The sequence below is a fragment of the Oenanthe melanoleuca genome, chromosome 4 (assembly GCF_029582105.1).
Source record: "Oenanthe melanoleuca isolate GR-GAL-2019-014 chromosome 4, OMel1.0, whole genome shotgun sequence".
NCBI lineage: Eukaryota > Metazoa > Chordata > Aves > Passeriformes > Muscicapidae > Oenanthe > Oenanthe melanoleuca.
The window spans coordinates 20,444,112-20,456,089 of NC_079337.1; positions in this window are offsets into that span (position 1 = coordinate 20,444,112).

Genomic DNA, 11,978 nt, shown 5'->3' on the forward strand with positions numbered 1-11,978 from the left:
TCTGTAAAAAAAATAAATTGACTTCCTAAACAGCAAGATGTAAGGAACTTAAGCAGCTGGATGCTAGAGGCACATGCCAAAATCTCAATGCTGTATTGTTGGAGCAGATTTTTTTTCAGAAAGACTAGCATGTGTTTAAGTACAGAAATAGATCATTATTTTTCACTTCCTCTTCATGTACTAATATTCAGATCAAAAGGTTTTTTTGTGAGGGCATAGAGAGCAAAATAAGATCTCAGAGTGAGTATTGTCCAAAAAATAAGAATATGATGCCCAAACATTTTAAAAGCATTTAAAAGAATTTTTTGTCAGGCAATACAGAAGTTGTGGAATTTCTGACTTCAGTGCAATGACTCCATCAGTTGTTATCTTTCAATTAATCAGCATGACACAAAACATTTTATGCTACTGAAGTTAACCTTTAAACAGCAGGTATACATGAGAATCATAAAGCTGGCATTCATGGCTGGCCATGGAGACAGGTTAATTTTCTCAGGGTTTCACTGTAAAGACAGCAAGGGTCTTTTGGGACACTCCTGATGGAATGTGCCAGTCACAATAAAGTATACTTGTTACTAAAATAATGCAGAAGGTTAAAAAACCCCACATTTCAATAAGAATTATCCCTTCAAGTAAAAAAATATCACTTTCTAAATCTGACAAGTTAACTTTGTAAAGCAAGGTTTGTCTTAAGCACAAATTTAACTAAAAAGGACCTTTCACATGAATTAATTTCATAGAAATACTCAAATCCAGAGCTTGTCTTTTTTAATCCTTAATGCATATAAAAACTACATTTTCACAGAGGACCGTCACCAAAGATGCCACTGTGAGAAGGAAGACATAAAATAAAAAGCAATCTTCTATCATTTCTATCCTGAAGTTAGCATATATAAAAATTTAAGCCACCTATAGCCCTAAGGACATTCCTTGGTCATGAAACACTGGCTGCCTGGGAGAACAGATATTATTTTTGCATTGCAGGGTTAACATACACCATTTCCCCAACACAAACTGAGCATGGATTTTTCAGAAACCAAGCTTGGAAAGTAATGACAATTTCTAAATACCACCATAGTAGCTACATAAAAAGCACTCCTTCCCAGAAATACAATTTACTACAAACTGACAAAAATAAATGTAAAGCATTTAGAGGGTCACAGATCTTCACTGCCATATGGTATCACAGCATTAGATGAGCATAAAATAATAGCTACCTATTGTAAAGTTAATGGAGTAATTTATCTCATAAAATGAATTTTAAAATCCCACATGAAATCATGCAAAAATTTCCTGTAGCTAAATACCTTGGTAAGCAGAAAACCTCCATTGCACTTGGCTTTAGGATTGTTTTAGATTTTATACACCATGTGTTTTCAAAGCACCATAGTCTCAAGAAATTACCAGTATCATAAATGCTAGACCATGGAAATTTTTATTAACCCTACCTAACAAAATTTTGAATGTCAAACAGCCAGTTTAAATGTTTAAATGTGATTGTTCCCTTGAAGGGGCCAGGGATAGAGCTCGAAATACAAAGTAAGAGGGGTAGAGTAGATAATGAAGTTGAACTGTGCACTCCTGTGAGTGCAAAGCACACAGGTGTGAGCCCAGAACATTCCCAAGGCATAGCACACCAGCCTGCTTGAATACTTGCTCTCAAGTGAGAAGTGATAGTTAAGAAGAGCAGAAGAAAGAAAAAAAAGTAACCTACATGCATAATTCAGCCTGAACTGGAGATATTTGTCTCCTGGAAACTCATCTTTTCAGAAACAGAGGGAAGGAAAACTGAGGAAAATGCCTGAATATCTCTTGCTTGACAAAGATGCTACTTTTCAATCCCTGCTCCATGTAGCACATCTCGTGATGCAGGTCAGTTTTAGCCCTGTATTTACCCTGAGCACATCCCCTGTTACAGACCCAGGGTCATACCTCAGCTAGGGGGGTTCTTTCCATTCTAACTCTACCTGCAGCTGCTTCAGCTGGAGACATTTGTATTTAAATTTTCTGTGTGAACAGACATCTCCAAGTAAATGCTCTCATCTGTCAGGCCTGAACCCCTGTCCATCTCCAACTTTGTTTTCTTTAAGTAACAAATATTTCATTCAGCATCTCTAGTTTCTCTGCACTTGTGACCTTCAGAGGAAATCAGGTCGCTGCTTTTCCTTAGCAGGCTCACTCTTCTCTCAGCTCCCTAATTTGCTACAATGAATCTCCTACAAATTTCTCTGGACCAGAGAGAAAAAGCACTCTTCCTCTGTACATTCCAGAAACAAGTCCAAGAGCAGCATGTCATGCCATATATAGGGTATGACACCTCAACTCTTCATTATGTTATATGCATTTCAGCTACCAACAAACTAGTTGCCTAAAAACGATTTTTAGCCACATTTTCCCTTAATAATCACCCTTGAAATTTCAGTCCTTACTACTAAATTGGTAGAAAGTATTAAATGTTTATAAAAATGAGCAAACATTTACTCTGTATATTGATTTTGAAACATGCATTATAATAGCTGCTTTTCAAACCTGTACTTTAATAATTGTAAATTTATTCAGTTTGTTTTCTTAGCTATTAGGCCAAAGTGTTGTTTTTCTATTAAAAAGCTGTTCTGTAAAAACAGGAAATAGACTGCAAATTCAACATACACTAAGAAAATGCTTAAACAGAAGCAAAAAATGGGAAATATTTTACTGTTAACTATAAGAAACTTTTTACTTTTCACAGTATAACAGGCTACTTTAAGAAATAAAAGCATCCCTAATCTATTGTGAAGCAGACATGTCATAGAAAAAACTGAGCTGGGTCTCTGTATTATGGATCTAAATTAACAATTTTGATCAGCAACCCAGAATTACACACAATAACTCACCAAGTCTTGGCTCTCCCATTAACTGGGGCACATGGTGTGCTGTAGTTTTAGTATGGCTCCAAAGTGCTTCTATTAGAGATTCAGTCTGAAAGCTATAATTCTGACAATATATTTAAAATGTTCTAGCTTTAACTTAACTGCTAAGGAAATATATGTTTACAGAAAGAACAGAGCTAGAAGCAATCCAATTACTAAATCACCCAAAATGCTATATATTTTCTGTTCTGTCTGGATATAGTACTTCAGCTTTTTACTCACATTCATAACTTGTTACTGTAATAAAGATCAAGTTACTAAACTGTTATTTTTAATAAAACAGGGATATTACTAACTTGAATAAAAGAAATCATAATAACTTTAAAAAGACTTAGCCTTTTCAGAACTGTACTTAATCTCAGTTTGCAGGTTTCACACCCAGAATGGTTTCCATACAGGCATAAAATAAAAAGCCCCAAACCAATGTTTGGTACTCTATTTCTCCATTAATAACAAAGCTGAAATTTCAAATGGCGAAAAAAAGAAATTTAACAATCCTTTAGATTCCACTTAATTATAGAGAATATCATTATTAGCACATCCTTACACTTGTCTTTCCCATTCATGATTAAATATAAAACTGCCACTTAAAACACTTAAATTTTTGTTTGGTTTTTTTCAGCCCTCATTTTCTTTCTGTTTTTCAGTAAATCAAGTCCCATTTTTTTCCTGACTTCTTTTTGTGTCTTTTCCTCTAATTTCAGTATTGCCTGTTTTCTACCCTGTTCCTCTCTAAAACTGAGACTCATATCAAGCTATTCTACATATTCAGAATATTTGCTCACTGGAGAAACTTCTCTCCTTCTCCTTTAAAACCCTTAGTCAGCCTTTGCTTCCCTTCTGATAATTTCTTTTGACTTTTTTAGTCCCTTATTTATCTGCCCTAGGATTTAGAGTGCCTGAATAAATCAAGAGGCGTGCTAAAATCAGAGTTCTGTAGGTCTATGTTTTACATCTTCATGGACTTTAACTATGCTAGTAATTCAGAGAACATCCTCTAGAGCACTTCTGTTTCTGCTGTTACCTAATTGAATGGTTTTCTAGCTTCAGAAAGGGGTATCCAGAAAGTTATTTTTCCACTCCCTTAAGAAAAATGTGTTGATGATACTTTCAAATACTAATTGAATTTTTTGTTACATTCACTTTCATAACTAATCTTGTTCAGGTTTCTAACTAAAGTTATTCTAAGATAAAGATACCACAAATCTTACAAAATAATTTCTCAAAAAGAGAAAACAAAGTTTCAAGACACTTCAGAGCAGCTGCAATCCCAGCTTCAATTATCTGGATTTACAATTGGCTCTCTCTGGAAAGGATCTTAGCATTAAAGAAAAGCAGTTTTAGGATTGATGTACACATTTGATTGTGATCAATCTAGCCATACCCCTTACAGTTAGATAATTTGGATGTTTATTTCACTGTTCCCTGAAGGCAGGTGTCCAGCCTTAAGAGATACAATACTTGAATACAATAAGATAAAGTTTTCAGTGTTGATGAAAATATAAGATTGTGTGTTATTAAAGTATGGCTATAGTGCAAGGTATTTATTTTTAGGGTACAATACCAAGTGGATTTTATCATTCAGTTTATAGGGTCTTCTAAAAATAAAGAAATATGAAAACAGCTTTTAACTAGGTATAACAGCTTGTAAATTATTTTAGCGTTTATTAATGTTACTATCTAAAACATATAAATGTATAATATATAAATAAAAAGTCACTATTCTTCTACTTTTTTACATTTCCTCTAGGTTTTAGACTATCAGGACAGATAGAATGTATTTAAGCTTGAAATTTATTTTGTTGTTTTCAAAGAAAAGGAATAATGGAGAATAAAAGATGAGTGAGAGGCATATTCTCTACTTCCTGGAAATATGAATATCTCCTAAAGCATCAGCTACTTACAAAGCACAAAATATTTAAATACATATCTTCAGACTACTAATAGATCCTCATACTGTATTATGTAGACTTGACAGACATTTAGATATATAAACAATAAAATTTATCCTTGTCATCAAAACAAAAATAACTTTATGGAGGTAATCTTTAAACACTTCCTGAAAAATTTATATTAGTTCTTTTCTAATTCAAGCAAATTATGTTAACAAATTTCAGTGCATTTCAGGTGCATGGAATTTGAAAGAGCAGGTAAAGGACAGATCCAGCAGTACACTCTACTGGTGTATTGGTGGCTATAAAATACTATATTTAATTAAGTACTCTCTAGGAGTGCTGCAGACTATGAATAACTTAATGGCAGCCTACCAGCAGTTTGCAAGATTACAGCTTCAGAGGGGATTAAACCTGCCAGCTTCTTTTAATAGTCCCTACTTCACAGAGACTTTCTTCTTTTCCATGGTAGATTTCAATAACTGGATTAATTTTTAGTTTGCTGAAAGCATTGTGAAGAGAACTGTCTCTTCTACTAAACAAAATAGACACAGAGAGAAGAAGTACATGGGTTGCCATGGACACAGGTGTATGCTGTGCCTTAATCCCAAATCCATTCTCTTCCTACAGGTTATCTCCAGTTCTAAACCAGACTAGAATTATCTAACTCATCCTCATCTAATAGTGGATGCAAGTACACCCCTGACACAACCAGGAACAATGTGATTCTGTTTCACAAGGAAAAATCATTCACCAAAAAGAAAGTGTCAATACTCTGCTTCTAACTTTTATCAATCAAACATTAACATACACATTCTGCAGTGCTGGCCCAAGGAGGCTTTCATTGTGCTTTTCTTTATGACTAATCCAATTTATTTCAATAGCCCATGTGCTCAATTGGCCCAGCATCCTGTTGAGGCCACAAAATTCACAATAAGTACCCTTTTCACTGGAGAAGTGAGGCAATTTTACAGGTACAAAAGTCCTTCCCAATGTGACCATCCTGGAAAAATATTTCCTCTAATCACCTGAAGAAGCACTCAAGCTCCCAGAAGCATTTGTTCCCTTTCTCATATCTCCTCACACATGTACCTAATTTATACCCACTGTTTTAACAAAAATAATTTTCTTCTTCCAATAGACATGGTCTCATGTGTAATCTCAGATGAGCATAACTACTACAAAGCAGATGCTATTTACTGAGCAAGGCCCTGCAACACAAATCCTAGAATTCAAACTCATTTCTGCAATTTTCTAAATATTTTAGCTGAAAATGAGAAGTAACACAACCAAGTGTCATCCTCAAAGGCTACCAGCATATAGAGGGTTAAATATCTTCATAATTATTTAAAAATGCATAATGTAAGAGATAACAAAACTCCTAAAATCAGGCTAACAAAACATAAGTATCATGGCTGAAGTAGATATGCTGAACTAAAAAGGAGATTTAAGGAGTATTTTGATATACGACAAAGCAATCTTGTGTATTATTTAAAGCACATTTGGCGGTATTTGTTCCATTGATAATTCAAAAGAACAACAATAATCTTTTAATGATTTCTTCTTGTATATGCATGCTAATATTGCAAGAGCGAAATTCTGAAATCTAATTGCTCATTCTTTGTGTATCCATCCCTCCACAAAATAATGTAACAAAGAATAATGTATCAATGACAAGTGCTATCACATATTCCCATTTTGACCTGTCTTATTTCATATTTGAATCAAATTAGATTTAAATATTAAAATAGCAACAATGGTGAATGAGAATGATTGTCTTAGGGCAGAAGAAATTTTCATATGTATATGTGAAAAACAATAAGCTATTCATCTTTGAGTATAGACAGAAGATAATTTGCTCCCAGCAACATAAACACGGCAATAGAATGTTAAAATGCTTAAAATTAATCATGTTCTTAAATGCTTCCCTTCAGTAGAAGATGATTTATAAAGTAACAGGTTGCAATATGTTATAAAATTCTTTGACACCTGATGCAAGTAGTGCAGAATATATTTTTAAAGTATCATAATTTTGAAGTAGAAGGGAAGTTGTGACAAAGAAAAAAAAGAGTATACAACAAGCATAAAAGTGGGAAATCTGAAGAGTTTAACAATGTGTTAATAACAATGTGTTATTTCAAAAAGAGCAAATAACACATCTGATTCATGACCATACTTTTGTCATTTCTTCTCTAGCATTGCACAACTTCATAATTGTAAGATGTCCTTTAAACTTCATAGAACAGCCTAGATTTCATATCATTGCGAGTAAAATATGTTTGGCTTTAAGTGACAAGAAGTGTCCAAACTGATTGGTTCTGCCTTTAAACTCATCAATTTTATAAAATAGCAAAAATATACTTTTGTGAATAAAAGTGTAGACATATTTTGCTGGCTCAGTACCTCACTCTTCTCTCATTGGTTAGTTCTTTTTTTGCACTAAGTACAAACAATTCCTATAACAATGCTGCTCATTTGGAAAAAACTCTTCAAAATTCTCACACATATTTTGATTTTTTTACTTTCATTTCAAATACATGTTTTTTTTAAATCTATTTGATAATTAGCCAAATCAGGAGTACAAAAATCTTGCTTTTCAATAAAGGGCAAACATTAAGGATATGAAGATCCAAATACTGCTGTCCTGACATATACCAAATATACATTTCTTTTACATTTTCGTTTTCAATACTATAGGGATTTCATAATTAGGGTACTATCACAAGAGAATGACTGGGGTGAGCAAACAATCACTATCAAAAGCATTGGCAAAAAAATAGTGTTTAATATATGTTTTAGATCAAGCAAATCAAGTATAAAGATATCATATGGCTAAAGAATATTGAAAAACAACTGTGGAATTGCCCTGTAAAGATACTGTCCTTAAAATTATGTACCTGGATTAAAGAGTTAAAAATACCCTTCAGAGCAAAATTAATTACAACTGTTCTATAAACTGCAAGAGTACATGGTAAAAATTCTTTCATATCTAGGAAAAAATAACCTTCAACCAAATGTTGTGAATTCGACTAGCAGCAAAAGAAGTTCTTACCAAATTTTTACTAAAGCCAGTAAGATCTGTTTATATTACAATAGGGTTTTTCTACAAAGAATACAGAAAAACTGCTGTGTACAAGTTAATCACAATAGTAAGCAATAATTAATTTTGTTCTGAGTAATTCTGCTATAAAAAGACAGTAGTGTTAATTCTGATGATTAAAATCAGTCAGTCATTCCCATGTTTACCCTTTCATTAAACTGCTATCACTCCAAGCTGTCCTATTGAATCATTTATGATGAGAATACTTACACTAACATCAGATTATTCTGGAGCCAAGAGGGAGTGGGAACATATATCAGACAAACAATTTTAAGACTATTTAAGCACACAATTACACTTGCTATCAGCTAGACTGTAAGAGTGAGAAACTACTTTTCTTCTAAGCTGTAGGACAAGTAAAACATGAAAACTGCAACTTTTGCTTGTGATTCACACATAACTGTGAACAGAATTACAACCAGTGGTGGAAATACAAATCAGAGTGACATTAGTGTTTTTACTTGAATGGTATTTTCTTTCTCCTGACAAAAAGGGTCATTGAATGTTTCAGAATTATAAAAATACTGAACCCACTCCAACCATGAATTAAAATGTATTTATTTTTTCTAGCAGAAAAATCTATTTTAAATTTTTACCATCTTGAATATAAAAATATGGAATTCTGCACATGGATATTAAAATCATTCTTAATAACTTCCCTTATGCTGCAAAGCCTTTTCATCCTTATTTGATTGAAGACATAGGAGCCCTAACAGATTAGCATACAGCTACAGCCCAAGCAAGACAACATAGTGACTATTTTTGGCTTCTTTTACCTACAATATCCTGAGCTTCAGTCTATTTGTCAGTAATCATGTACAGGGAGCACAGGCAAAATCCCACTGAGGATCTGTGTGGAAGAAAGACTTGGGCAGGAAACAGCACAGAATTAAATTCAAGAGCACCATTCTTTCCATTTTCGGATTCAGAATTCTTTATATACATAATTTTAAACAAAACCAAGAAATCTACTGATTTTCATAAGCTGAACCTTTGTTTTTGTTTAAAGGGACTGCAGAAGGACACAAAGAAAAAGCTTTTAGATCAAGATAAAAACAGGGAGATTACTTAGCAATTACCACCATGGACAAAGCAGACTCATCTCAGGGAAAGTTAACTTCACTTTCAAGAAACAAGCAGACAAATGTTAAAACAGCACTTTTCCTCCCTGCACTTCCCAGGCTCAATTTTACTCTGTCACTCCAGACTCCTCTCCCAGTCCCAATGTGACACGAGGAGATGGGGGATACAGCCAGTTCACGTTGTGCTTTGATCCTCCACTCCTTCCTTCTCACAGTTCCCTCCAGCATGGGTGCCCTACAAGCTGCAGTCCTTCAGAAAATATTCCCCACCGTGGGCTCTCCACAGTCTTCAATTCCTGTCAAGGAAAAGCTTCATCAGCATGGACTCTGCACTGGCTGAATTCCTTCTGGAATACCTGCTCAGGCATGGATTCTCCACATGATGCATGGAAAAATGTGCCCTGATGCCTGGAGCACCTCTTCCTTCTCTGCTGTTTCTCATTCTTTTTATTTCCCCCTCCTTTGCCTGTCTGATGGGTTTTTTTGCATTTTCCTGAATACATTTTCACAGAGGTACCAACTTGGCTGATGGGCTCTGTTTGTGGTGGGGCCATTGCAGGGCTGACTGAAAGAGGCTTTGCCATGCAGAGGACAATCCCTGACAAGAATCAATTAACAGAAATACAGGGACATTAAATCTCCCTCATCAGTTTACCCACTGGGCAAAAAATCAGCTGACAACCTGAGTAAGGCAGAAGCACATTTTTAAAAATAATAGACGGGGCAAATAGTAAGGATTAAAAATCAGAATGCAACAGAGAATATTGGTTATATGAAACTCAGAGTTCAGGTATGAGCTGGGAGGCTACAATCATTTGTGAGATTTCTTAGTGAAACTAATTATTCCCATCAAACCTTTTCCATTAGCACATGCCAACCTTGTTATAAGGGGAAAAAAAAAACTACAAAAAAAACAATCAAACCAAAAGAACAGCAACAAAAGTCTGCAAAAAACCAAAACCACACAACAAACCATGACAGCTTTTATCAAATTTCTCAAAAACCTTCTTTCAGCTGTGGGTACAAACTAAAAATACGAAATTTCAGCCAAGCAATAAGTTAAAAATATTCAAATTATATAAAAACTGCAGTCAAGCAAATCCAAATTTATTTATAGTTACAATATGCTTCTTTCAAAAAATGGAAACAACAAAGTAACCTTAGAATGCTAATGGATCATATCAGATATAACTGACAATTTTCAGGATAACAATTCATTTTATCAATACAAATTCAGTGTTTATAGGTCAAGCAGTCCATAGAGTATTACAGCAGGAAGTTTTATAGTCAACTAGATAGTATTTCCTAAAATGCTTGTAACAGGGAATATGGAACAACTGTTCTGTAAAAATTAGATGAAAAAAGAAAGTGATGGATGTAAAGATGGAGTGATGATTTCCAAAGTTATAAAAACATATGCTGAGATTCAGGGGGGAAAAGAAATTCTCAGTAGCCATGGAGATTTTAATACATTATTTTTACTTTTATGTCACAGAAGTCTTTATTCTGGCAACTAAACCACCTGTTTTTTACATCTGCAGGTTTAACAAGGGCAATCATTTAAAAAAGAACATCTCTTGAGATGTAAATTGCTACAAATGCCATACTATATTTTGAAAATTACTTTTCTCTCATGTGAAAATACTACCTACTGTAAAAATCATGTTCCACTCTATGATTATGTAAAGTTCTTTTTTTTTTTTGTACATCAGTAGCATTTTGTTGTCCTATAACTTTTTAAAGATTTCTCTCCAAATTGATAGTTCCCAAAATGACAGAACAGAGCTAGAATTTGAAAATTTGCTTTTAAGACCTGCCAGATGTCAGTTTTGGTATTAATGGATTTTGCAATACTCTTTGAGCTTTTAATATTTTCCATACTAGGAAAAGTAAATCAGCTCAAGACAATGTCATTGCCACATAGAGCTGAGGCATTGCTGAAAAGAGTATAAATGCAAATGCAGACAAAAGGAGACTACCTTAAGCTTACTTCCAAAAGTCTGTTGGGGCTCTATAAAATGTAAAAGCATTTTTGAAGGGATAAAGTACTATTGAATTGATTGTCCTTAAGTATTAGGATATATACTAAAACTAAATCCTGATCCAAAATCCACTTTAGCTGTGTGAGTACTGTAGATTCACACCACATCCATTGGTACTGACTAAAAGGAGATTCACTTTGCACAGGATGAAGTGAACCTGCACAGCAGCCATGAGCATAAAACACATGGATTGAGCAGCCCATATCAGAGTCTAATTTTTTTGTTTTTTATTTACTGCCTGATACAACAAAGCACAGAACCTGAAAATGACAGCAGTTTCATAATTAAAAGTCCCAGCACTTCCTAGATCCAGGATACTTCACTGTGCACAACACACAGAACAATAGGTTTTTGCAAATCCTTAACCCCTTACATTTATTTTATGCACTGGATAGGGAAAAGCTCAAGTTCAAAGTGTCTTTACTGAATGTGTTTCCCAAAACTGAAAATAGAGGATTCTTCCAGAGCTTTCTCTCACTCAGTTTATATTTCTCTTTAAATGAGACAGATTATTCCTAATTTTTTTCCAAGTAGTATACTAATCTCTATAAACCATATCCTTACAAAAGCACTTGGGAAGTCCTTACTCTGTTGGAATATTCAAGTGATTTGTTCTGTCTTTGGTTAAGGCACGTTATTACCAAATAAAGACAAAGTGGTTTAAATTCCATTAAGTAATTAAATTCTTTCTACTGAGTCAATAAGGATTAAATGAAGTATTCAGATTGCCTGTATGAATTCCAAGTTCTAAACATCTGAGTAGTTTCTCAGGACCTTAAAAAACACAACTTAAACTGTCAAACTTTACTCTGAGAAGTTTCCTTGATTTTGTCATATTAATGTAAGTGAAACCATTGCAGCACTAAAATACTTCTAGAGTTAAAAGTGTAATTCCTCTCAGCTATCTGCCCTGCCCAAGAACAACAAAAGTTATGTCTGTGTTCTTTGGAGGG